General features: G+C 44.9%; 1 long non-coding RNA gene across 2 annotated transcripts; it reads right to left on the reverse strand.

Moving 5' to 3' along the window:
- Positions 1-23,814: 23,814 nt before the first annotated feature.
- LOC130262053 (uncharacterized) lies at positions 23,815-26,345 on the reverse strand. Of its 2 annotated transcripts, none has more exons than XR_008842058.1 (3): positions 26,263-26,345; positions 24,878-24,970; positions 23,815-24,043 (listed from the first exon to the last, which is right to left on the reverse strand). It is a non-coding gene; the product is annotated as an uncharacterized LOC130262053 (long non-coding RNA). The 2 variants fall into 2 exon arrangements; XR_008842057.1 differs by lacking the exon at positions 23,815-24,043 and adding an exon at positions 24,382-24,435.
- Positions 26,346-27,465: the final 1,120 nt, after the last annotated feature.

Consider the following 27,465-nt stretch of genomic DNA (forward strand, 5'->3'; position numbering starts at 1 on the left):
AGGGTCACTGAAATATTTTAATTTTAGGGTCCTTCTGGACCATTTCCATTTTAGGGTCACTCTGAACCGTTTTTATTCTTCTTTTACACCCTAAAATCCCCCATGGGCCCAGCCACAGCCAGAGTGGCAAAGCCCTGGTTTTGTGGGCTGGACATGGTTTTATTCCATGGTTTCAGAGAATATTTAGGTTGGAAAAGATAATTTAAGTTGGAAAAGACCTCCAAGGCCATCGAGCCCAGCCATTAACCCAGCTGGGTCACGGCAGACAAGGCACTGTACATAACCTGGCAATTATTGCATTAATAGCACTTTGTCAAGGGGTTCAAGGCCACAAACGAAATGAAAATGTTATTAAGGAACTGGAAGCTGATTTACCCTTAAAAACCTCCAACACTTCCCTTCCAAAGCACAGACAGGCCTGTACACAGGGAAAGACTGCAAAAAATTTTATTTTTTTGTGTACAGATAAAGCACAAAACCACACCCCCTCCTCCCAAAGCTCCCTCCACGCCAGGAATTTGGGATCAATCAATTTGGGAGAAGCCCTGGGGTCAATGGTTCCATACTCCTGGAAAAGGCAATGGGTTGTTTACAGCCACAAGACCAAGAGGAAAAATAGGTGAGTGCAGGGTTCCTATAAATCATCAGCCTGATTTATCCCATCCATCACGGGGCTGAAAGGAGAACCCACGCTCATTTCCCACGGGAAAAACATGAAGGAGGTGAAATCCTTCTCATCCCAGGGTAACACGGTCACCACCCCATAAATATGTCGCGTCTCAGATTGTTTTTAAGGTAATCTTTAGAGCCAGTTCCTGTCCTGATTTATGGCAGGGAGAAAGTGCTGGGCAGGTACAGCCCCCAGAGCCAAAGGGAGGAGGAGGAGGAGGAGGAGGAAGAGCGGAAGAAGAGGAAGAGGAAGAGTGGGAAGAGGAAGAAGAAGAAGAGGAAGAGGAGGAGGAGGAAGAAGAGGAAGAGGAAGAGGAATAGGAAGAGGAAGAGAAGGAGAAGAAGAGGAAGAGGAGGAGAGGAAGAAGAGAAGGAGGAAGAGGAAGAGGAGGACGGGAAGAGGAGGAAGAGAGGAAGAAGGGAAGGAGGAAGAAGAGAAGGAAGAAGAGGAAGATGAGGAGAAGGAGGAAGAAGAGAAAGAGGAGGAGGAAGAGGAGGAAGAGGAAGAGGAAGAAGAAGAGGAAGAGGAAGAGGAAGAGGAAGAGAAAGAGGAAGAGGAAGAGGAAGAGAAAGAGGAAGAGGAAGAGGAAGAGGAAGAGGAAGAGGAAGAGGAAGAAGAGGAAGAGGAAAGGGTGATGGTTCTCCTGATTTTTCAGCCCTGGATTGGGAATGGGAAACTGGGTCAGGCCAAGAGGAGCAGCTCATTGAGGAGGGAGAGACAATTTGGAATGGAGCAGGTCTTGCACATTTTGAGCAAAGCATCATTAGAAAAGTCAATTCCCTGTGAGGCACCCGAGTGGCCAAATTAAAGCCACAAATAAAAACTGAAACTCGGCCCAAGCAAAATGGAACAACCTGGAAATGTGGCCACAGGTGGCACAGGGAGAAATTTTGAGGAGTGATTTTACAAAATCTATTTGGAAATTTGTTGTCCAAACCTTTTAAAACCTTTTGGGCTCTTGACCCTTCTGGAATCATGCTATCCATCCTCCCTGAGGGATGGAGGATAGGAATTCCAAAAAACTTTCCTAGAAGCAAATCAAGCCCTGTGAAATGCATCCAGCAGGAGCAAAGGAACCTCTGAACAAAACTGCACATCAGGGGAACACAGCCAGGTTTGGTTTTTAAATCAGTTCTAAAAATCAAATCAACTTAAAAGGCAAAAAAAGAAAATTGGTATCAGGTGCTGCTTCCACACAGAAGCCACACAAATACCCAGAGGTTCCTTCCATCCCAGCACCGTTTTCCTTGAATTTCTGTAACTATTATTGCACTGGTGAACCACTTAATCATCCCAGAGCCAACCCTCCCCATACACAGATATTTTTAGGAGGGAAGAAAATATATCTGAGTTCTCATTCCCTGTTTCCATTTCCGAGGCTCCACCAATTTACATTTAACACCAACAATAAAAGAGACCCAAAGAATACAAGGGCTGTTTAGTCATGGGTTTAAGTCTGGATTCCTTCCTTTATTTTCTTTTTTAAATTATTATTTTTTAATATAAAATTTCTGCTTTAATTAGCAGCGAATGTAGGACACTTAGGGCCTGAAATGAAGAGACCTTCCTGCTCATTTCACTGGAGCAGTGTGGCCCTCAAGTATTAATTAAATCTTAAATTGCTTTCTGGGGCAGAAGGGCTGCTCTGTTTTTTCCTGGTCATAGGAGGATCATTGAAAACAGGGTCTGTGCCATGCCCAGAGACATTCCTGAACCCATGTGAGCTCCAGAAAAGTGGGAATTCAAAGTCAAACCTCAATTTTTCCCTGAAAATGTGCTATCCACACTCCAAATTTATAAATGTTGGAGTGATTGAAGCAGCCAGAGAAGAGTCAGGAGCTCAAAGCCCACCCCAAAGTCTGGTTTGTTCAATTATTTGATGCCAGGGTAAAGAGGTGGAGGCAGGGAAGGCAAAGGATGAGGGTGATAATGGATAATGAGGTTGGATTTCATTTACACCAAGATCTCCCTGCACACTCAGCCTTAAAATAGGTTTTAAATAGGCAGAAATAGGCTTTAAATAGGGAAAGAAAAACTCCAATAATGAATTTTAGCACAGGGTGTTCCCTGAAAACAGCTCATGTAAAACCTGGGACAGTGGGAGGTTGCAAGGGTGGGACGTGGGTGGGCTTTAAGGTCCTTCCAACCCAAACCATTCCAGGATTCCAGGATTCCATGAACTCATGATCTGGTACCAATCTCTCTGTTTGGGAATCTTCCAAACTAGTCCATGATTCCATGATTCCATGATTCCATGGTTCCATGATTCCATGATCTGGTACCAGATTCTCTCTTAAGGAACCTTCTAAACCATTCCATAATTCCATGAATTCATGATCTGGTACCAATCTCTCTGTTAAGGAACCTTCCAAACCATTCCAGGATTCCATGAATCCATGGTCTGGAACAAATCTTGTCTTTTAGCTCAAGAGGATTTAGGCAGGTGACTTATTCCTTGTGACAGAACCTTTCATCATCTTTATTTACTGGGATGGAATTCCAGAGCTCATCCCAGTCACCTTCCCAGGGCTGCTGGGAGGAAAACCTGCCCCAGGAAAATGCATTTGTGAGGCTGAACTAAACCCAGGGTGAGGATTTCACTGTTGCCACGCTGCTCCAAATGTGATGGTTTTATAGTTCTGCTGAGCTGCTGCTGTCCTCCAGCCTGCAAAAAAAAAATAAAAATAAAAAACAAAAATAAAAAATAGAAGGATGGATCATCCTAGAAAGAGCTTGGAAATCTTCCAAAGCTGCACAGGGCAAACACAAAGTTCACTGATTTGTGCAGGAGCTGCAGCTTTTATGTTTCAAGTTGATTAGGAGCAAAAAATCAACATTTCATGAAAGCTTCTGACAGGAGACAGGAGCCTTTCATTAAACACAAAGTGTGTAATTAGTGATAATAATGATACCTGGGGGCTCTTTGTGCACAGTTCATTCCGTGGGAGATGGAACAGGGAAACACCATTTTCCCCCATTGTTGGGATCTGAAAGCGCTAAAATTCCCAATTTCTTTTCCTAATCAGGACTAAACTCCACTTTTTAAACTTTAAACATTCACAAGGATGAGAAAAATAATCCCAGTGCAACTCACTCAGAGTTTAGTTTTTTGTATATTTTATACCCTTCAAGAACTCATTTGGGTCAGAAGGTTTTTCTTTAACTGATTCTGTGATAATTATAACACTTATTAGGATGCGCTGGAAGGAGCAGAAAGGCTCTGGATTTCCAGGGATTTAATGAACTCTTGGAAAAATCTTCTCTTTTTTTTGCTGGCTGAGGTTTTTATTGTTGGGATTGCTCAGACTCTTCATTATTGGGTGTGCAGAGAAGTTCCTGGGTCCCTGGAAATGTCCAAGGCCAGTTTGGATGGGGCTTGGAGCATCTGGGATTGTGGGATTTAAGGTCCCTTCCAACCCAAACCAGTCTAGGATTCCCTGATTATTTAAACAATGGTTTAACCAGGAAAATCCCATTAAAATCCCATCTATCTCCACACACACTCTTGGACTTCATCTTGGAAATATTTTCCAACCTTTTCTATGATTCCACAGCCTGGGATGCCCTTGCCTGCACTCAGAACCCTGCAAGGAATTCCCAAGAAATCTCTTGGCAGGGATCAAACCTCTTGTCTTGGGTTGCAATGCAGGATGTGACCAGGAGTGTGTGTTCTATCACCAGCTGTTAAACCAGCTGGGGCAGTGACCCTTATCTCCCTGGGAGATATCTCCTGTTAATGGGCCATCTTTAAACCAGCTGGGGCAATGTTCTTTATCTTTCCCACAGCCCATCCTCCCTCCAGGAGATATCTCCTGTTCATGGCCAGTGAGTCCCAGGGCATGACTGATAAAATTCCATCATCCCACTGGGAGATGCTCCACCCAGGGGGAGGAGCCAAACATTTCCTACCCAGATAAAAACTGAGATTTGGAACAGCAGAGCAGCCTTTTCCACTGGATTCCAGAGGAAAACCAGACCCTCCCACATCATCCCTGGAGCTTCAGAGGAAACTGCACCTTCTCCAGGAGCACTGCTCCAGCTGAACCACATCTGCCCCTGCAGGAGGATGCAGCCACCATTGAATGGGACTGTGCCAACACCCTGACTGACTGACGGGTGTCAGCTTGGATTCTGACTCTGGCAGGGTTTGGGATTGTTCTGTGTAATACTGCATTTCTATTTTCCTAGTAAAGAACTGTTATTCCTAATTCCCATGTCTTTGCCTGAGAGCCCCTTAATTTCAAAATTATAATAATTCGGAGGGAAGGGGTTTACATTCTCCATTTCAAGAGAGACTCCTGCCTTTCTTAGCAGACACCTGTCTTTCCAACCAAGACAATCTCCAGGGTGGTGGCTCAACAATCTAACCCAAAATGAGCCACCCAGAAATTCCATTTCTTGGTGCAAACAGCCTCAGAATGACTCCTCAGGCATGAGGATGTCAGGGAGGAGATTTTGTATCTCCTGGCTCCAATCCAGTCTGGATGAGCAGGTGTCTTCCTTTGATCCAAATCCCAGTGAGGATTTATCCAGCTTGTCCCAGATCCATTCCTGGGTGAATTATCCATGTCCTACACACAGAAATCCCACTGAAACCTGAAATCCAGCCTTTGTTAACCTGGGAAATGAGGTGCAGACCCCACTAAACCCCTCCCTGTTTAGACCAGGTAAATGTTGGGGTGTTCGGGATCCATTCCCATTAAATTTGTCACCGGATTTTCCCAACAGCACTATGGAACAAATTCTGAGGAAATTTTGACTCAATCACTTCAAAATTAGTCCTTTCTTCCCCTTGAATCCTTCTGTGCTCATGTTTATGGAGAAGTTACAGTGATGAGGAATTTACTGGCATCAGCCTGAGCCTTCTGCTCGTGTTGTTCTTCTGTTCAGATCCCGGTTCTCCACCCAAAACATTCCTTCTGGAATTTTGCAACTCCCAGAGAGATATGAACTGGAGGGAATAAAAGCAGAGGAATCCATGCCCACATCACACAGTGAGGGACAGGAGGAGAGGAAACAGCTCCAAGCTGTGCCAGAGGAGGGTCAGGTTGGATTTTGGGAGAATTCCTTCAATGGGAAGGGATTTTCTGCCCATGGCAGCCCCTGTATATTCTCTCCCTGTATCATCACATTGATGTCTTGAGCTCACTTTCCAAAGCTTAATTTAATTGCATTTAATTTTTATTATTAAATACAGAGAAAAATGGCAAAATTTGTGCTTTGCCAACTTCTTAGTGGATACACTCTTGATCTTTTTAGAACTTCTGCACACGTTTGGTTATTATTATATTAGTGTATCAGATTAATATTCATTATAACGTAATAAAAACCTTTTAGTATTTATTTTTCAGTTATTTTGCAGGCCAGCTCCCAGATTTTTACATTTCTTGGTCCAATACATGCAAGAAAATGACACTGAAAAACTGAAAATGGAAGAATCACCTGCATTTACCTCATTAAACACCTACTGAGTCAGAGCAAGCACCAACCTGTATTTTGGGACTGTCTCTTCCAGAAATCGAATTCCCAATGATTTACTGCAGGCACAAAGACAATTCCCAGCTATTGACTTCAATCCTGCAGGATTTAAACCTGATTAAAAGCACCTGAGATTGTCAACCTCGAGCTTGGCTTTTTATTTCTCTTAAATGGAGAAATTGTTTTTTATTTCTCTTAAATGGAGAAGAGTTTTTTAAATTTCTCTTAAATGGAGCTGAATGAAGCCAAACAAGGACCAAAATCAGCTGTGTGATTTTTGAATTTTGATAATTTCCATTTCCCTGTTTTCCTGGCGTATGTTAGGTGCATCCCTGATGTTTCAAATGATTTTTTTTTTAGCTGCATTTATGGAAAGGCAACAGGTTGGATTCAGAGCGTTGCAAAGCTGACACCTGGAGAGGGATGGTTCAGAAAATTGGAAATTTCAGGAAAGCAGCAGCAAATGGGAAGTGACTGGATGCTCCTTTGATCCCACAGCTGGATCTCCCATGGAATGCGGGATTTTGGCTCCTCTCAGCTCCAGGATGAGCAGATCCACCCCGAGCAGTTGTACCAACTGACAGCTCCAATCAGCTGCTCGGGATTATTTTCCTTTATTTTGACACCCCCAGACTCCGTGGAATCCACGGGAAGATAAACCAGGAGTCACGTGCCTGGGCAGGGACGCCAACCTGTCACTCTGCCTCCTCCAGAAATCCTCCTCCTGCTGATGCAACAAAGGGAAGTGGGCTGGAGCCAGGAGAATTTTCCATTTGCAGCTCCCAGATTCCGGGTGTTTTATCCCAGGTTGTTTGCAGGGAGCTGGGAAGTGACAACTCCATGCAGTGTTGCATCAGCAAAGCCTGAAATGCCATTTTCTTTTTTGCTAAACATTGTGGAATCAGCCCTCCCGCTCAGCTGAGTGGGAGAAAAACATTGCCAATGTTTCAGGGACTGAAGGAAGATTTAGGATTTTTCAATTCCTCCTAAGGAAGGAAATTTTGGAAATGACATTTTTCTGTTCTCGATCCAACAGACAAAATACCTACAAAGGCATAAATATTGGAATTTAAAAATAACAATTACGAAAAATCCCTTAAAAACAACCCAACAGCAACAGGGATGTGCACATGGGATCTGGAATTTTACACCCCAAATTGGGGGTCTGGGATTTCACACCCAGATTGGGGGACAGTGAATTCACACCCCAGACTGGGGATCTGGAATTTTACACCCCAAATTGGGGATCTGGGATTTCACACCCCAAATTGGGGGTCTGGGATTTCACACCCCAGATTGGGGATCTGGGATTTCACACCCCAGATTAGGATTTGAGATTTCACTCTCTGCTCAGGGATTTGTTCTGGAATCAGCACAATTCCCATCCCTCATTCCCTTTAGGTTTGATTGATGAACCCCAATAAGTCAAACCCCATAAAAACCCTTCCAGGAGCCAGCAGGGAGCCTGGAAAGGAGGAAAGGACAGGTCACACCGTCAGAGGTGTTGTTGTGGCAGAGTGCATCCTCCAAGGGGTGATTTTGCTGATGAAAGGTCGATTTTGGAGACAAAGAACTGAAAGCTGGGGAATAGAGCCCAGCTCTGGCATGAAATCATGGAATTGGGTGGGAAAACACCTCAAAGATAATTTAATTCCAACCCTTGGACACTTTCCTCTATCCCAGGGTGTTCCAAGCCCCATCCAGCCTGGCCTTGGGCACTTCCAGGGATGGGGCAGCTGCAGATTCAGGACACACTGAGCTCCAAATCAGAGCAATTCTATTTTTCCTGATTATTTCCCTCTTCCCTCCCTTCCTTCCCCTCACCAGGGTCGGATCCTCAGTGCCCAGGGCAGGTTGTCCTCACTTCCCCAACACCCATCCACCACTTTGTCAGGTCCTTGGCTGCTCTCCGAAAGTTCCTGCTCCTGATTTCCAGCACAGTCCCCAAACTTTCCCCCAGATCCAATTAATGCTCATCCACGGGGTTTTTTTACGGCTCTCAGATCTCTGTTTTGGAGATTTTCACAAACCGTTTATTTTTCATGGCATCTCCAAGAGATAAAAGACGAAACGTCCGGATGACAAAGAGCAAATGGCGAGAAGGAGACTTTTAATGGTCAGGGGAGACCACTAAGCTGAGGTGTTTAATTTCCAGCGCCCTGGAATGTGCTGCAGGCAGTAACAAATGCCCAGATCCGGGTTTTCCATCACCTCCCAGCACAGCTCTGACTGCTCAGCTCTTTTGGGCTGGAACATGCAAAACCAGGAGTGTTTTTCCTGCAGTGCTTGGGATGGAACTGAATCCACCAGGAGAGAAATCTCTGCAGCATCACTCATCCCCCTTGCAGAACGTTTCTTTCCAGGCACAGCAACTCCCTCCAGCAATTTATTTCAGTCAGGACGGGCATTGCTGAGAGATGAAATTTATCCCCATAAAGAGATCCAAGACTACTCCTCTGAGCAATTTAGCTCCTGTTTTGGGGCTCTAAATGGGACCTGCTGACACTTCAGGCAGAATTCCACCTCGTGTGCTCTGTTGTGCTGTTTTCCATTCAACGGGGTCGTGTTTGCTGTTGTCTTTCCAGATTAAATGAGGATTCTCTTCAACAGTTGCTAATTTTAGGGGGTGTTTAAACAATCACCTGCAGAATTGTTTGCTCTCCCCAGGGGTTTAATTAGGGAAGATTGGGATGTGTCTGCAAAGGCAGGGATACAGATTCCACTGCAGCCAAAACGAGGGAAAACACTAAAATTCATCAGCAGCAGGACCCTGAAATCTAGAGGCTGGAGAAAGGCAGCAGCCATTGCTCAGTGGCTTTAATTACCCCCATAATTAGTAAATCTGGTTAAGGAAATAACGATTCCTGCTCCCAGGGCTGCTGGCCCAGAACAATCCTTTGCATTTTTGTCGTTATCAGTGGATTGTTGTGCTCGAGGCTGAAGATTGGAGGGGACACTCAGAGCGCCAAGGCACGAGAGGGTTTATTCCCCAAATTCCAGATCCCACTGAGCTGGCTCAAACCCCTGCACAGGGCAGGGATAAGCTCATCACAGTGGATATTTATGGAATCCTGCAATATTTTGAGTTGGAAGGACCTTAAATCCCATCCAGTGGCATGGCAGGGACGCCTCCCACTGTCCCAGATTGTCCCAGCCTGGCCTTGGGCACTTCCAGGGATCCAGGGGCAGCCACAGCTCCTCTGGGAATTTCATCCCAGCCCCTCATTCCTTCCCATTATCCCCTGAGGGTGGCAGGGATGGTCTCAGAGCTCTTTTCCCACCTGAATTATTCACGATTCCAAGCCATTTCTTTGGTTGTTGATTTGTTTGGGACAAACCAGAACAAGCTCTGCTGTGGTGAGCGAAATAAAACCAGGCTCACTGCAGGCTGATTTAATGCTCTGTTGAAATATTTCCTCAAATCTTCATCTTCTTGGGCCCCTGGCAGCACCAGCACAGCAGAGATTTCCTCTCCAGGCTCTTCCCAGCCTCCTTCCTGACCCTGTTGTGCTGAAATTAAGCTGAGAAAGCAGCAAAGATGGGGTAGGAGGAAGGAGAAAAGCCACATTTCTGCCTGTAGTGTCACTCCTAGGGTGTTGGCACCTCTCTGAGCTGGGATTTAGGGCTAAACCCCACTCTCAGTCTCACTAGGGAGGCTCTGGGGGTTTAATCTCTGCTGGCAGGACGGGTTCTTATCACCCACCCCTGCAGAAGTGCTTCATCCTCCTGCTCTTCATTAATAAATACTGAAAGGTTTTCAGTAGTATCTTCATTAATAGGTCTTCATTTTCAGAAAGGTCTTCATTAATAAATACCGAAAGGTTTTTATTACATTACAATAAGTATAACAAATCCTCACCTGGGCACAGGTGAGCTCCCAAACCCAGCAGCTCCCCAGGCTCAGGAGAAGCTAAAACACTTGTTTTTGTCACAAGAATCAGCCTTCAGGCTCGGGGCTGTTGTCAGGAGAGAACAGATGCTCCGAGGGCTTTGCTGAACCCCCTCTCCACCCACCAGGACCTGCCACCACATCCCAGCCCTCTCCACTTCCTGCAGCCTCTGCCATTCCTTTTATTGCAGCTGAAATGCTCCTTTAGCCAAGCTGCTCTCGAGTGTGGGGGGAAAAGCTCAGTTCTGGTGTTTTTTTTTCCTTCTCCTCCCCGTGTCCTTCCAATTCTTTCCCTCTGCCCCCGCCACCTCCACCTGCTCCCACCGCTTTCCTCTTTCGGCAGCTCTGCTGATAAACACAAATGTTTGTTCCAAGTTCACCAGCCAAAAGCTCTTAATCACTGATGGTGGGGGTGGGATGGAGGGAGGGGAACACTCGGGGGAGTTTTGGGGGGAGTTTTGGGTTGAGTTTCCAGCTCAGGAAAGGCATCTCTGCCTCTCCTCATCCACAGCCATCAGTACAAGGGGGGGTTGTGTCCTCCCTTCCAATGGCTCCTTGAACTTCCCAGCCTCACTGCATCCCTTCTTGGGAATTCCTTGGGATTTGAGTCTTCTAACACCACCAAATTTTCTGCTGATAAACACAGATATTTGTGTGAAGTTCACCAGGAAAGGCTCTTAATCATTGATGGGGGAGGTGGGATGGAGGGAGAGGAAGACTGGGATGACATTTAGGGGTAAATTGTGGAGTTTTGAGGACAAAACATTGAGTTTCCAGCTTGGGAAAGGCATCTCTGCCCCTTCTTCTCCTCCATTGGCACCAGGGGTGTTGTGTCCTCTCTTCCAATGGCCCCTTGCACTTCCCAGCCTCACTGCATCCCTTCTTGGGAATTCCTTGGGATTTGAGTCTTCTAACACCACCAAATTTTCTGCTGATAAACACAAAGGTTTGTTTCAAGTTCACCAGCCAAAAGCTCTTCATCATTTATTGGGGAGGTGGGATGGAGGGAGGAGAAGACTGAGGGAGGTTTGGGGGCAAATTGTTGAGTTTTTGGGGACAAATTGTTGAGTTTCCAGCTTGGGAAAGGCGTCTCTGCCCCTTCTCCTCCATCAGCACCAGGGGTGTTGTGTCCTCCCCTCTGGAGCCCTTTGAACCTCCCAGACTCACTGCATCACTTCTTGGGAATTCCTGGGGATTTGAACTCTTCTAAAGCCACCAGATTTCAAAGCCAGGACCAGCACTGGCCCCTTGGTGGCTTTGATCCCCACGGAGTGTGGCGAGTGCTCAGGAACAGACAACAACCCAAGTGCAATTTTTTTTTTCTTTTTTTCTTTTTTTTCTTTTTTTTTTTCTTTTTTTTTTTCTTTTTTTTTTTTTTTTTAATTAATTAAATCCCAATTCCCAAACAAGCAGGGACACGAGCAAATATCAAAGCTTGCAGTGAAGAGCCCGAGAGCTCTCGAGGGAGGCAGCTCAATCTGAAGTGTCCTTTAGGTAGAGCCCAGTGGCTTTGATAGCTGCCCATATTTGATCAAATAAAGCTATTGATCCTCAGCATGAAAGTTCAATCCAGGCTATCAGTGCTGCAAGAGCAGCACAATAAAACCTCGCTCCTTTTGATCTCTGCTGAAGCATTTCATCTTGACATTTGTTAAATGTATCAGTAGATTGCTTCCAATGAGAATAGGGTTTTAAAAGCTTACTGGAAAAGCAAAGCTCCCATAAAAAATTCAACTTTTACATTTGTTAACTTTCCCATTCACTGCTTTTCATTAAGTGCACGGCCCAGCCAGGTATTATTATTATTATCAATTCCATTTTAAGCAAGATGGGGAGACCTAAATGGATTTCTATATATAAATCCTTGGCTCCATTCTCACAAGTGGTTTTGAGGAGGGTTTATCTGCTGCTGCACCTTTGCAGTCAGTCATTCCTGGGGACACCTCCTGACCCCAATCCAGCAGCAGAAACAGGGGGTGAGAGCAGAACATCCCTGAGCAGCACAGAAAGCACAGGGCAAGGTTAGAAAGCAAATAAAGAGGAGAGAGGGGGATGAAAAGAACATTTCCCATCATCTGATATTCTGTAATAGCTGGGACAGGTTGTTGTCACAGTGACACCTCTTCAAAGCTGAAGGAAAGAGCAAAATATCCCATTTTATTGCTGTTAGTCAGGGAGTAATTGGGTAAAAATGGAAATGTGGCCCAGGCCAGGCTGGACAGGGCTTGGAGCACCCTGGGACAATGGAAAGTGTCCCTGCCCATGGCAGGGGTGGCACTGGATGGGATTTAAGGTCTTTCCCACCCAAACCACTCCAGGATTCTACAAACCTTCAGGACATGCAGCTAACGCAGCCCAAATCACAAAGATTTTTTTACCATTTAGAGCAGAGCTTTAGAACTGGCTCTGCATTGACTTTATTCCACATTTGAGGAGAGTTTTAAATCCAGAGAAGGTCCCTGACAAACCACCCTGACTTTGAGGTGAGCTCTGCTCTGAGGAGGCACCGGATTCACGGCCCAGGTCTCAGGTGACACCTCCTGCCAGCTCCTGATAAATCCTAAACACGGGTCCCAACACAGTCATGGCTCTTTTCTCTCTCCTCAGCACCTTCCAGAAGCCAGAGAAAAAACCAACATTATAGATATGTGGCCTGTACAGTGAGAGATCTAAAATCAGAGTCCCAGAAAGGTTTGGGTTTGGGGTGTGGATACTGGTAAAAGCCAGGGAAAAAGCAGCCTTGGATTTTCTCAAGATGCTCAAAGAAAACATAAGAGTAAGAATTAATAATAGAGATTAGCCCCTGCAGAGACTGTGAACTATGTGATATTTTGGTAAAAGGATGTTTGCACCAATGAAATCACTTCTATCCTCAATTCCACGATCTACTCTATATAAGTGTGATTTGTTCCTTTAATAAACGGGATTTTTGCTTCTCTTCTGCCTGAAGGAACTATTGCTACTACATTCTTTTCGATGTTCTCCTACAAAATCCCCCCCAGTTCCATGGGCAGGGACACCTTCCACCATCCCAGGCTGCTCCAAGCCCCAGCCCTGGGCACTCCCAGGGATGGAACAAACTGAGGCAGGAGGAGGGGAATTGAGGATAATCTTCTTTCTGGGGTCAGTCTGCTGGGAATACAGGAGCAGGCCTGGCATTTACTCTCTGTCTGGCTGATGAACTCGCACAGGAGACAAACTGTGCCCTCCCAGCCAAGCAGAGCTGTATTTTTAGTGCCACTTGTGTTTATTTGGTGTCTCTATGTCACAGGCTCCTCCTGGAGGTTCCTCCCTGCTGGGGGACCTCAGCTGCTCCAGAGCTGTTTTGTTATTCCTTGATGCACATGATCCTTCCTCCTGTGATAGAAAATCCCACAAAAACCCAAGTGAGAATCCTGGGCTGACCCGAGGCTCAGCTCTGCCCCTGCTCAACCCTAGAATGTCAAACCCTGAATCTGTCCTGACCTCTAAACTTGGGGATTCACAAATTCAGAGTGAGATCCCCAGCTGGAATAAACTGACCTAGTCCACACATGTTATTAAATTACATTCTTTAGGCACTGACACCTAATCTGGGGCTGTTGAGAGGACACTGAGGCATCAGAACTTTCTTTTTGATTGATTTTTGGGCAAACCAAAGTGCTGTGTCTGACTTTTTTTTCCCCCTTGCTGCTTTGAAAGAGGAAAAAAGAAGATGGGGAAAAAATGATGGGAGAAAGAACTGAAAAGAAGTGGAGATGGGACAGGAAAACAAGAAAACAAAAATGTACAGTCTCTTGAGAAATCAATGTGATCGACTCGATTTTTCCCTTCAGAAATTCCAGATTACGACTGATGAACTCATCCAGCCTGAGCTGCCCTACACATAAACCTAGTGTGGTGATAAACAGGCACTTTTTTGGTGGAAAACAACACCCTAGGTGCCCTCTAAGGCTCTTTAAATTAAAAAAGAATCACTTAGAGTCCTGTTACACTCACCCTGCGCCTCCTCTTTGTGCTGCCTTCTCTGAGCAGACTCACCTTTGGAAGTAAATGGCTCAGAATTACTCCCAGGGCTGTGTGGATACGTCTGTGGGATTTCAAACACAACTTCAAGGCCTTCGAGAAACAGAGGAAGCTGCAGGAAAGCAACCTTGAACTCCTGATGTTCCCACACCATTAGAAAATTTTCTGAGAAGATGGGAAGGAAAAAAAACTTCGCAAGTAACTTCTGCTCAAAGCTTTTCTTTGCTGCCTTTGTGGTCAGCAAAGGAGCCCTGCTGAACAGAGATCAGGTTAAGGACTCAAAACAGCAGCACTCAGGGGAGCAGAGAGAGAAAAAGCCAAAAAAAAAAAGCATTTTTCCCTTCCCTTGAAGCTAAGTTTGTAACGGTGTTGGAGAGAACAATCAAGAAATTCCTTTGGAGATGAGAGGGCAGGGGACTGGGGGAGAAAGGGGCCAGTGTGTTTCTTGAAGGGCTCCTTTTCTTTCCTTTTCCCTCCAGGAATATCAGTATCAAAGGAACCATTGTTGGGTTGGCTTCAGTGCTGGGAAGTGCACTGAAATTTGCTACTGCACAAACCCCGGCCTGCAGAGTTCGGAGCTCCTGAAGCAACAGCGGAAAGAATTCCGCGGTTAATGAGGTTGATTAGAAAGGACGTGTTGCATTTTAGGCTGTAGGTGAGAGGTGAAAAGGATGATGGAACATAGTTCCTCGTGCAATGGAGAAGCAAAAGAGAGCTTTATTTAAGGAAACACTACACTTATATAGGGTAGTATGTGAAAAACAGAATAGAAAAGACTCATTGGTCCAAGAAAGCAACACCTCTTTGAAATCATGCTTTGTGCAAAACAGCACCAGACACTCACACAGCTCTGCAAGAAATTATTATAATTTCTGATCCTTGTGAAGGCTGAGAAAGGCAAGGCTGCTTTTTTCCTGGATCCAACAACAAGGTTTTATTCAACAGCCAAAGGTGGAAATCCCACATAGGCCATGGTGAGGGAAATCAATTAACAGGACACAGCTCCAAGGGCTGGGGAGAGGCAGGAGGAAAAGGCCGTGGCTAACAAAGGTCAGTCTCATTCCAGAGGTGGGAAAACCAAGGAATGTCCCTGCCAAGACATCCCAGATGGATGGAGGATGGACTTGGCTGAGGCACTCAGATGGTCACAGCCATTTTGTGGTTTCATCTGGAAGAATTGGAAGGCCTCAAAAAACACACTGAAGTCTTCGGTGGGATCCTGGGGCTCCAGGGAGGTGATGCAGGAAGCAATGGAGAGTTTGGACCTGAAGGACTCTTCAGGATGGACCACAACCAGTCAGTCCAGAAGAAAATCAGGACAAGAAATAGTGGGATTGGGTAAAAACAGTTTATAAATATCAGGAAGATCAGGAGAAGGCCTAAGCACAGATGAGGATGATGGTGATGGTGGTGATGATGATGATTTTGTCGTGGCTGCCCCATCCCTGGAATGGTCCAAGGTCAGGCTGGATGGGGCTTGGAGCAACCTGGGATAGTGGGAGGTGCCCCAGCCCATGGGGAAGAACTGGATGATGTTTGAGGTCCTTCCAACACAAACCATTCCATGATAGATGTTTGTTTTCCTTAGCAACAGGTACAGTTCTTCATCCCATGGCAAATATTGTGGTTCCCCCCCTCATTTAATCTAAAAGAAGCATATAATTGATAATATAAATGATAGGAATAGAATAGAATAGAATAGAATAGAATAGAATAGAATAGAATAGAATAGAATAGAATAGAATAGAATAGAGTAGAGTAGAGTAGAGTAGAATAGAATAGAATAGAATAGAATAGAATAGAATAGAATAGAATAGAATAGAATAGAATAGAATAGAATAGAATAGAATAGAATAGAATAGAATAGAGGATAAATTACACAGGAACCTCCATAACGGAATCTTTGGCCTTGCAGGTGTCCCTGAAATTTCACCAGATGATTAAAAGACTGAAGCAAATTCTGCTTTAAGAGACACTAAAAAGATGTCCCTGCACATGAATAAATACATAAACAAATAATTAGATAGGTAAATAAATAAATAAATTAATAATATATATTTTATAGTGGATGTTGGGACTGGATGATCTTTAAGGCCCGTTCCAACCCAAATCATTCCACGATTCCATAATAATTAAAGGAAAGAGAACTGAGGAAAGGCAATACCCCATCCTTTCAAAGGATGCTGCAAGAGTAGAACACAACGTTCCCCAATCCCATGGGACACTGCAACATTCCCAATCCGTGTCCTGGCAAATCCAGCCCCATAAAACATCCCAGAGATCCAAACCAAGAGAGGCAGAGTCCCCTCATGGGAACCCAGAACCTCCAGGTGTGGTCACAAATGCAAAGTGAGACAGAGGGGATTTATCCCAGAATTCTGGGGAGCAGGTGATAAAGATTTTATTTTATTTTATTTGTGAGCCACAGCTGCAAAACCAAACGAGGAACGTGCAGATGCATCCAGCTCCCACATCCAGGGAAGGGACTGACCCCAGCCAATAAAGTTATATGGGATTGCAGGGCAAGAGTTATAGCTCCAAATAAAGTTTAAACTTCTGACCCTCCCTCTTTGCTGCTCTTTATGGAGCCATTCCTGGAAAAGAAGAAATGGTGTTAAATGCTCCCGAGGCAGCACAGAGGCTTTGTCCTCATGGAGAGAGATCAACCCCAGGGAAGGGAAAATGAAAAAATACAGCTCTGCCACAGAGTGATAAACCCTGGAGCTTCATCATTTTTTGGGACACTCTGGAGCTTCCTCATCCTTGAGAGTCCCTGGAGTTTCCTCATCATTTGGGATTCCCTGGAGCTTCCTCATCCTTTGGAACACTCTGGAGCTTCCTCATCCTTGAGAGACCCTGGAGCTTCCTCAGCCTCTGGGACCACCCTGGAGTTTCCTCACCCTTTTAATGCCCTGTATAAACACAGAATGCAAAGGGAATTAATTTACCTCTTGATTTTCTGAGGTTGAGTCTGGAGCACAGAACTCTGTGATGCCACAAAAAACAAATGATAATCAAATGTCAGTGCAGAACATCTCTTTAAGAGAACCCTGGGTTTCTGCTTTTCAGGGATATTAAGGATTCCCTTCTCCTGTCAAAATGACTCTCCTGCAGTTACACACATTAACAGGATCTGAGATTATTTCATTAATGATTTCAGGGACTATTTAATTAATGATTTCTGTAGGATTCATGGCCTCACACTGAGCTCTGGACTGCAGAAATCTGCAGGCAGGTTGTTATTTCAGATCACCTGGGCTGAGCATGGGGAATTCAGCAGTTCCTTTCACTCTAGGACCAAAATCTGGCACTGGGAGGAGTAAACCATATTTACCCTAAAACCAATCTGAGGGGCAAAAAAACCCTGCCTAAAACAGAAGGTTATTATTAAATAGAGGAGGAAATGTGGTGCTTTATAGCAGCTGAATGATTCCACTTGGAGTAAGGATCAGTCCAGAGAGCTGGAAAAATCAGACATTGTTAGTTCAGTCCTGACAGGAATTCCTTATGCATTGACAGAGCGATGAATTAATGATTGACAGAGTGATAAATTAATGATTGACAATCCAGGGGAAAAAAAAAAAAAAAAAATCTCTAAATGGAACCTTCATCAGGCTTTTTGAAAGCAAAGCCAGGCTTTGCACAGGATGGAAATCAGCCCTTGCTGAGCTCCAAACTACGGGGGTAACGCCCCTTCCTGATTCCAAATTCCACTGCTCTGGGAGATCCCTCAATCCTTTGCCTTTGTGGGATGGCTTTGGGGAGGAAAAGCCTCCCTGGAGGGAGAGCAGCAGCCAAGGGAAGCTGGCAGAGCTGCCCCTGTCCTGGGTGGACGGGAGATGTTCCGTGCCTGGAAAAACCTCTGGACAACACAGTGCTCCCTCCACGTTCCCAGCTGGAAAAATGGGATCAAACACTGCAAATACCTGCTGGAAAAACCACCACAGATGATGCAAAGGGCAGGAGAATGAAGAAGAGGATTATTATTATGAGACACACAATTCCCAGCTCCAGAAGAGTTGGGGCTCCTCTGTTGTGACCCCCAGTTCAACCCCAACTCTGCTGCTTGAAGGTTTCATGGCTTGGCTTCATCCTCCAAATTAAGTGGAAAAATATTCAAAAGAATCCTTGCTGCTCCCAGAAAAATTAAATGTCAAAAAACCACCCAAAGAAACCTTCAAAAACTGAGAATTAGACAGGGGAAAAAAAAAAAAAAAAAAAAAAAAAAAAGTCGGAGATTATTTAGGGGAGAACAGAGAGAATTCTATAAATACCTCGGAGAAAAATTTCCAAACTCTGTTTCTGTAGAAGCACAGTCTAAAAAAGAACATTGTCTTACACTTTAAATTCTTCATGACTTAAGTAACTGCATTCCCAAACTTTTCTCCTGCTTTTCAGCACGGCAGCAAAAGGGGAAAAAAGGAAAAAAAAAAATCCTTGGTTTCTGGGAGAAGCTCTGAAAATTTTGGGGTTTTTTGGTTCAGCTGTTACCTGGCATGTCTCTGTTGCTGCTTCAGAATAAATGAGATATTGGGAAGGAATTCCTCCATGTGAGGGTGGGAGGGGCTGGGATGGAATTCCCAGAGGAGCTGTGGCTGCCCCTGGATCCCTGGCAGTGCCCAAGGCCAGGCTGGGATAACCTGGGACAGTGGGAGGTGTCACCCATGGCAGGGGTGGCACTGATGGGATTTAAGGCTCTTTCCCACCCAAACCATTCCATGATTCAATAATTCCATGAATTTTCAGGTATGTAAAAATGGCTCTGTAAGGTCCTGAGTCCTGCACATCAGAGTCCCAGAAAGTTCCAGTGTTCAAAGCACCTCGAGATCTCCCAGTAATAAAAAGTGACAAAAGCTCATTTAAGCCTTGATCCATCATGCTTGGAACAGAAGCCTGGGAAATTCCATCCCTGGATGTGAGACCAATAATAACTGAAAATTTGAGTTGGATTTCGATATTTGTGGATCCCTTTCAGTCCTGTGATAATTTTTCCTCCTTCCCAGTCCAGTAAAGCTCCTAAAAACATAATCAGCGTTAAATTCCCCATAATTAAATTCCCCAGCCAGAATTCCTGCAGGAAGGGAAGACTTGGATGGTTTGGGGGCTCAAAAACACAACTTCAAATATTCAGCTGATTTCTAAACTAAACAACTCTTGAGGAGCACCCCTTGGGCAAGAAGGAATTCCTGGAGTTGGCCAAATCCCAATATTCCTGACTGCAAGGCCTCTCCTTTTTCAATGTAAGTCCAATCTCAGAGCAATGAATTTTTGACACTCTCAAACCTCTCTGGCTGGAGTTGTGAAATATGGAGAAAATTAATGCAAAGTTACAAGGCAAAAAAAAATCAAAGTTCCAATAAATGCTGAGTAACTTTTAATATTTGCAGTAATAAGATTTGGTGCAGTAATTTATAATTTTTGTACAAGCAACAGCCAAGATTAATGTTGGGAGTTATTATATGCAATAATTAGAGGCTTTTTTAGGAGCTGCCTGGCTGGAGGGCCACTGCCTGTTTGTACAAAAGATAATTATGGGACAAATTGAATTTTCCCGTTCCCCCAGTTCGGCAGCTGCTGCAGATAAACACATCCCTCATTTCCAAGTGCTTGGTCCTTATCCCTGTCTTTGAAGTATCATTTGAAGTGTCACCATCCTCATCAAAACCTGAATTTTTCTTCAGTGCTGGAGCAGAGATGAGTTTATTGAGGTACTTGCACAGCTTGTTAATGTTACTTTAGTCAGTTAATTAATTTATTCCGGGTGTTTTAGCCTGAAGATCCCCTCTGCTCATTCCCTGACACCAAGCAGGAGACTCCAGCAGTGATGTCCAAGAATTCCTTGAGCTTCTGGATGTGGCTGCTCCACCCTCAGTGGAGGGAGGGGAAACAGAACCACCCCCAACACCCTGATGGCTCTCCCCTCCCAGCCTGGATGTCCTGGACGTGCCACAGCTTTGTCCCCATCCCAGCAGAGCCACAATCCAACCTTGGCTGTCCTGAAGCTGTAGGACACCTTTGAGCTCATCAATTTTGTTTTGGGTAGATTTTGAAGCAATCCTGAATTTTTTTTTTTTTTTTCTTCATTTACAGTGTTTTGGTTCAGTTTCCCCAGCAGTTTTGGCATGAGACGAGTTTTTTTTCCCAGTTTAGCCTAGTTCCAGAGCTTAGAATGGGGGCTGAAATGGGGAATTACTGGTGGATCGTGGTTGTAAACCTACAGGGCTGGAGGAGAGTGGATCCCAAAAAGGTAAAATTCCTTCCAAGGGCAGGGATCGTGCCTGGGGATGTGGGGCAGTGTGGGATGGGGTCTGTCCCATTTTTTGGCTGCTACCAAAAAATGTGGGAGGGATCACAGCAGGGCAGAGCTGCACCAGCCTCCTGCTCTGCAGGCTGGACATTTCTCCTGGAACTAATTTTAGATAAAAGGCATCCAAAACTGCTCTAAATTCGTCCTTCAGGTTAAGAAATCTGTAATTTGCTGCTCGTTCCCAGAAAGATAAAGAGCATTAAAGCAGCTGCAGAGTAGAAAAACTCCAGAACAAAACCAGTCTCGATATCAAACCCCTCATTTCAGTATAATGGACCATATAATTAATCCATGGAGTCCCCAATCCCAGGGAGAGGCGGCCGTGCCTTTGTTGGTTTGGTTACCAACTCAGCTGTTTCATTTAATATTCACAGTTAATGAGGGGTCTCCTCTCCTAACGAGCCGAACGTTGGTGATTCCTGCACGGAGTGGAAGCACCTCGGAAGGGCTGGTGGCAAACAGAAGCAGCAGTCACTGAAATGAAGAGGTGATGAAGATGTTGGGAGTTGATGTGAGTTCAAACCAGGAGTCATTACCTGGAAGTGAGTTTTACTTGGAGGTTTATTTACTGATGAAAATTAATCAGGAACTCAGAGTGGGGAAAGAACCAGACTGTGTGGGGAAAATCCCTTCCTGGGAAATGCTTGATGGGAAACAAGGATCCCATCCCTGGAAGTGTCCAAGGCCAGCTTGGACAGGGCTTAGAGCAGCCTGGGACAGTGGGGGGTGTCCCTGCTATGGCAGGGGTGGCACTGGATGGGCTTTGATGTCCCTTGAACCCAAATCATTCCATGATGCCACGATTCCACAATTCCATGATTCCAGGGTTCCATGATTCCAGAATTCCAGGATTCCATGATTTCAGAATTCCAGGATTCCATGTTTCCATGGTTCCACAATTCCATGATTCTAGGGTTCCATGATTGCATGATTCCACGATTCCACAAGTCCATGATCCCATGATTCCATGATCCCACAATTCCAGGATTCCATGATCCCGTGATCCCATGATTCCATGATCCCGTAATTCCACAATTTCATGATTCCACAATTCCATGATCTCACAATTCCATGATTCCACGATTCCGCGATTCCATGATCCCACAATTCCACAATCTCACAATTCCATGATCCCATGATTCTGGGATTCCACGATCCCATGATCCCGGGATTCCACGATTCCATAATTCCATGATCTCACGATTCCATGATTCCGCAATTCCGCGATTCCATGAAGGTGAGCATCAGGAAACACCTCAGCAAAGCTCCTGGCGTGTTTCTTTTCCTCAGCCCATGAGAAGCCTTTGACAGAACCGACCCACCCAGCTCCAGGACCTGGCATCTTCCAAATCTCGTTAAGCATCCTCAATTAAAAGCCCTTTCTGTCACCTCAATTTGCATAACTACACTGGATATTCCGAGGTCTAATTCTTCTTTTCCCTGGTGTCTCTACACTGAAAGCATCAAGATTTACCCCAATTCTACACCTGAACAGCTTTTTTTTTTTTTTTTTTTTTTTTTTAATTGCCATCTTTTCCTCCTCTCATGGCCAGTTCTGAGCTGGGGGCAGCTGCTGCTCTCAGAGATGCAGCAAGAAGGATAATTTTGACCAATATTTGTAAAAAATTAAACCAGAAAACTGTGCAGCAGAAATGAAAACCTAAACAGAGGCTGTGGACAGCTGTCCTCGTGCTGTGTTGTTATTTAGGATGTTCTAAAACATCATTAGTTTAATTGCATATATATTTAAATGGAGTGTTCCAATGGTTGTTCTGAATGTGCAGCTTGTTGGAGAAAATGAACACAATCTATTTGCTTCAAAAGCCTTTGGAATGGGTAAATCAACATCATTTACAAATTATATTACAGCATTCCTAACAATTTCTGTCATTGAATCCACGAGTGCTGCAGGGAGCAGTTTGGTTGCAAATGTTTTGGGGAAAGAGCTGGTTTAGGACTTTGGGAGTTGAGTAAATGCTGGAATTCTCACAGCAGCTAGAGCCCGTGGCCTTCCCTGCTTCCCAGCTCATTATTTATGAGAGTTTTGTGGGCTGACTTTAAATAATGCTCTGCTTTTAGAAGGGAAGAATAATACAGGAAAAAAAAAAAAATCTGTTAAGCACAAGCCTCCCATAAAAGTAGATTTGTCAGAGTTGCCATTTTTTGAGTATATTGAGAATAACCTGAAATGAAAGAACCCCTGGTGTGGGGGGAGTTGGCTGAGCTGGTGGCTGAAGCTTCTTGACCATCAAAAATACCTGGAAAAGAAAATTCCTTTTTGCCTCTGCTAAGGGCAAGTGATCCAGTTTGCCTTTGATTCCACACACTCCCAAGAAAGCACCTCCCAGCCCCCAAATCCTCCCATTATTTGGAGGCAACTGAAGAGCAAATTCACCCAAATGCACAAAATATGAAAATTAAAAAATTCCTTCCTGAATTTTAATTACTGCGCCTTTGAAAACAAGGGCAGATAACGGGGTGGGCGATGGGTGGGGACACTTCAGTGCTTTATTTTCTCCCCGTTTGTGGGATGAAATGAAACTTCCAGGGAAAAAACTTCCAGAGACAAATCTGCTTAAAAACCCACACATTTATCAATTGTGACAAACTGAGTAAAATATTCCCATCCAGCTGATGCAGCCACGGGTCATTAGTGGAATATTTTTTGGGAAAGAGGAACAGGAGAGGCCCAGTTTGCACAACCACTGGCCTCACCTGGAATCATCAGGTGACGCTTTTTGGCTTCAGAACAGGAATTGTCACTTTTGGATATTGAGGGCTGAGCAGGTTCTTGCTCGCAGGTGTGGTGGAGTTAATTAGAAATCAGAATAAAATAATGGAATTGCTTGGGTTGAAAAAGACTTTCAGGATCATCTGCCCACCCCTCCCCTCTCACTGCCAGGCCACCACTGACCACATCCCCACAGCTGCTAAATCCTCCTGGGGATGGGGACTCCATCCCTCTGCAGGGCTGGAAAGCCAAAGGATGAAGAAATATTCCCAAAAATCCGGCCCAAAGTGGGTATCTGCACACTCCCTGAGGCCAAGGGACACATTCCCAGCCCCAGCAGCCACATGGGGTCTGTCCCAGCTCCTGTTGATTCTGCAGGCTCAGAACTCGAGCCCATCCAATTTCCAGGTGAGGAGCTCGTGTGCAGAGTGGATAAGACCAGAGCATGGAATTCTGAGCCATGGAAGTGGCTGCAGGTCCCTGTCCCTGTCCAGAGCTGAGCTCTTCTGGCACAAATAAAGATTTTATTAGGGCCACTCCATCCAGTCTAAAAAGGGCTTTTTGGGGCCACTCTATCCAGTCAAAAAATGTTTTTTTAGGACCATTCAATCCAACTAAAAAAGGGTTTTGTTTAGGGCCACTCCATCCAGTCAAATAAGGGTTTTTTTGGGCCACTCCAGTCAAAAAAGGGATTATTTGGGGCCACTCCATTCAGCCAAAGAAAGGGCTTTTTTGGGGCCATTCAATCCAGTTAAAAAAGGGTGGTTTTTTTTGGGCCACTCCATCCAGTCACAAAAGAGTTTTTTTAGAGCCATTCTATGCTATCAAAAAAGGAATTTTTAGTGCCACTCCATCCTGCCACTGCCATCAGGCCATGGTGAGGTCTCCAGCAAACAGCTCAGAAGATTTGGGCTGAAGGATCCCTTGTTTTCCATCCCTGAGCATCCCTGGTGCTTTGGGAAACTGGAATAAACAACAGAGTGGATTGGAGCCCGTTACTATTTATAAAGTTTTTTGGGCTGGATCTTTCCTAGATTTTTTCACCTGTATCTTTGATCTGGAGTTCCACAAAACAAAGCAACTCCATCACGTCCCCAAATTCCTCCCTCATGTATCCAGAGCTTGTTTATGTCCACTTGACTTCATAAAGTGAGACTCTTTAAGAGTAATTTAAATGGAAAATCAATCAGCTTTTGACACCAGAAAAATTGTTGGCTGTACAAAACTGCACAAAAGGATCATAACTTGCCTGTGTGTTCTCAATATTTAAGTTAAAAATATTAATCTTAAGAGGAAAAATACGGGAAACAAAAATTTATTGATCTGTTTTTGTGCTATCCAACGATGGTCATTCCCTTAAAAGGCAGGAAAATTTGTGTTAATTCAGCCCTTTTTTATGATCACCCTTTTAGAGAGGGGTTATTTATTCTGATGAATGGGCTGATTTTTACAGCAAAGATAACTGATATTAATGGAGGTGGACTTGGTTTTAGTGGAGAGAAAAGAGAGCAAAAAAAGGGATGGAAAAAAGGGGAAAAAAGAGAAAAATCATGATCTAAAGCCCAGCAAATCCAAGGGGAAAATATTCCCTGGACCAAGCCCCCAAACCAGGATTATTCTCTCATTTCTTGCATTAAATTGGTAAATAAGTACAATAAAGATATTTTTAAGAAACCAAATATGTCAAAAGTCATTTTTGTCCAGCAAATTAACAGGGAGAGGCGAGTCAGTTCTGACTGGAGGAGTAAAATGATGCCAATGTAGGGGCGCCCCAACCCAGCCATGGATTATACCCACCCTGCACTTCAGGAAACAACAAATCCATAAATCCATGGCTCCATATCTACTTTCTTCCACCACACTGACCTCAGGGTCCAGCACAATGCACAGCTGGTGGAAAGAAAAAACAGATTAATGAAAAACTGCGAACGGTGACATCCCCAGCGGAGATTTCCAACTGGCATCTGCAGGGGATCCCATTCCTGTGTGTCCTGGGACAGGGTTCCCCATTGAAGAGTTGATTAAAAAGTCAGGATGTGCCAGGGGGGCTGGGGCAGCAGGGACAGCCCCAATCCATCTGCTGCAGCCCAGGCAGTGATAGGGACAGTGGTGGGAGCTGCGGATTTATTTTAAACAACCACTGCTACAAAACAAACACCTCACGCGCTTTTCCAAGGGAAAAAAGGAGGGGAGGGCGGGGGTGTGGGAAGGCAAAAAATGAGATTTATTTTTTTCTAATAGCAGTTAAATGTCACCGTATTAATTCTTGCAGGGCTGAGAACACCCCACAGGCTTAACCTTTAGGATTACTTCATTCCTGAGAACAAGAGCAACCCTCTGCATGTGCCAGATAACCGCGAGGGTGAAATCCCAATTTAGACATCCAGCACCTGAGATCCATCCCTGAGATCTCGGGCCTGGACTCAAACTTCTTCCCCAAAAGATCCCCAAAGCAGGATTTTCATGGCAAACAGTGGCCAAAGAAGGGAGATCTGGGGTCACTGGCGGTCATTGCTGTGAGGAACACAGAGCTCAGAGCTTGGCCTGCATTCAACTCATTCTGCTGTGCACTGGCCCAGGAACATCGTGGTCCAGGGCTGCCATTCCAGCATCCATCAGTGTCATCCTGGATCACTCTGATCCCGCTGATGGAGCCAAGATCCCTGTCCTGCCTCTCCCTGTCAGGCCCATCCAGCTGGACACTGCCAACAGAAGGGCTGGAAAAGCCTGTGGCAAACAGCAGAAGGGAGCAGCAGGAATCGCTCCCTAAATTCTCTTCCCAACAGGTTGCAGGGAGGAAATGTTCCAGATGCTCAGCTGAGGCTGGGTGAGATCCCACTTTCTCCTCTGAGCATCTGCTGTGGTTTAATCTCTCTCCAGGTGGAGGGGGAAAGTCCATTCCCAGCCTAATTCCTGCCCTGTGCAAACCCTCAGAGCTCGGAGGTGTCTTTCTGCCCATAATGGTGAACCCTAATTAAACATCCAACCATAATTAGACACCCAGTCCGAATTAAACACCCATACCAAACAGCCCTGATCTATGCAGGGAGAGTCCTTGGATTCCCAGGAAATCTGGACACAAATATAAGACCAATGCCACAAAACTTTGCCTCTGAGCCTTTTTCTTCCCAGAATTCCATAGCCCCCACTCCTGCTTTCCAGAGCTTCATGGCTTTCACCACCTAGAATTCCATGGCTCCCACCACCCAGAATTCCATGGCTCCTCTTCCCAGAATTCCATGGTTCCCACTACCCAGAATTCCATGGTTCCCACCACCCAGAATTCCATGGTTCCCACTACCCAGAATTCCATGGCTCCTCTTCCCAGAATTCCATGGCTCTTCTTCCCAGAATTCCATGGTTCCCACCACCCAGAATTCCATGGCTCCTCTTCCCAGAATTCCATGGCTCCCACTACCCAGAATTCCATGGCTCTTCTTCCCAGAATTCCATGGCAGCTCATTTTCAGTCATTTCCACCACAAAACCTCCCCTGGTTTGAAGGTCCCTGGCCCAGCTCTCCCCTGAAGTGCAGGAAAATGCGCCCTGAGGTGACTTGAAAGAATCACCGATTATTTATTTATTTTAAAAAATTCACTCTTTGCTGCAGCCAATTGACTCCTCCAGCACTGAGAGACCGTTGGATTTTCCAATTCCAGAGTCTTTGCCAGGGAGCTGCTCCCACCTGTGACTGCTGTAACACAGCAACATTTGATGCATTATAAATATTTGAGTTATTACAGCCACCGAGCACACGGCAGGTTTGTCGTTCTCACTTTTATTTTTAAGTGCCAGATGAGTGATTCCAGGACTGCTGCCGGAGGAGCCGTCTGCCCCATCCTGGTGATTTATTGCTCCTCTCGAAGCAGATCGAAATCTGGGAATGTTTTTATGACTCAAAGGGTCCGATTAGGACTTATCAGCAGCAAACTTGAAAAGGTGGGGTTATTTCGGTGCTCAGCATTTGAAAGAATGATCAGGATTTGGCAGTGGCTGGGTTTTTTTTCCATTCTCTCCAGGGAAATGTGATTTTTTATCACAACCACTGTATCTTTATTCATTCATAACTGTTGGGAGAATCAACATAATATTCCATTCCCTCCATTATCATTCCTTAATAACTTTTTTTGCTTATTCCTTTTTTTTAATTTTTTTTTTTTCCTTCCTAGGCAGCAGCTTAATATTCTCCTTGGACAGTAAGAAATATTATCCCTGCATAATGATTGGATTGACTCACTTTGTCCCTTTTTCCTTGACTCCGTTATTATTCCTGCTGGATTTGGCTCCTGGTACTTGCACTGAACGCTCCAAGAGTTTTGGGGGAAGTTTCACCTCTTTTATGGCTGCAGAGGTTCTGATGGGAGCATCTCAGCTCCACATCTTTTA

Source organism: Oenanthe melanoleuca, chromosome 22 (genome assembly GCF_029582105.1).
Source record: "Oenanthe melanoleuca isolate GR-GAL-2019-014 chromosome 22, OMel1.0, whole genome shotgun sequence".
In the NCBI taxonomy this organism is placed as follows: domain Eukaryota; kingdom Metazoa; phylum Chordata; class Aves; order Passeriformes; family Muscicapidae; genus Oenanthe; species Oenanthe melanoleuca.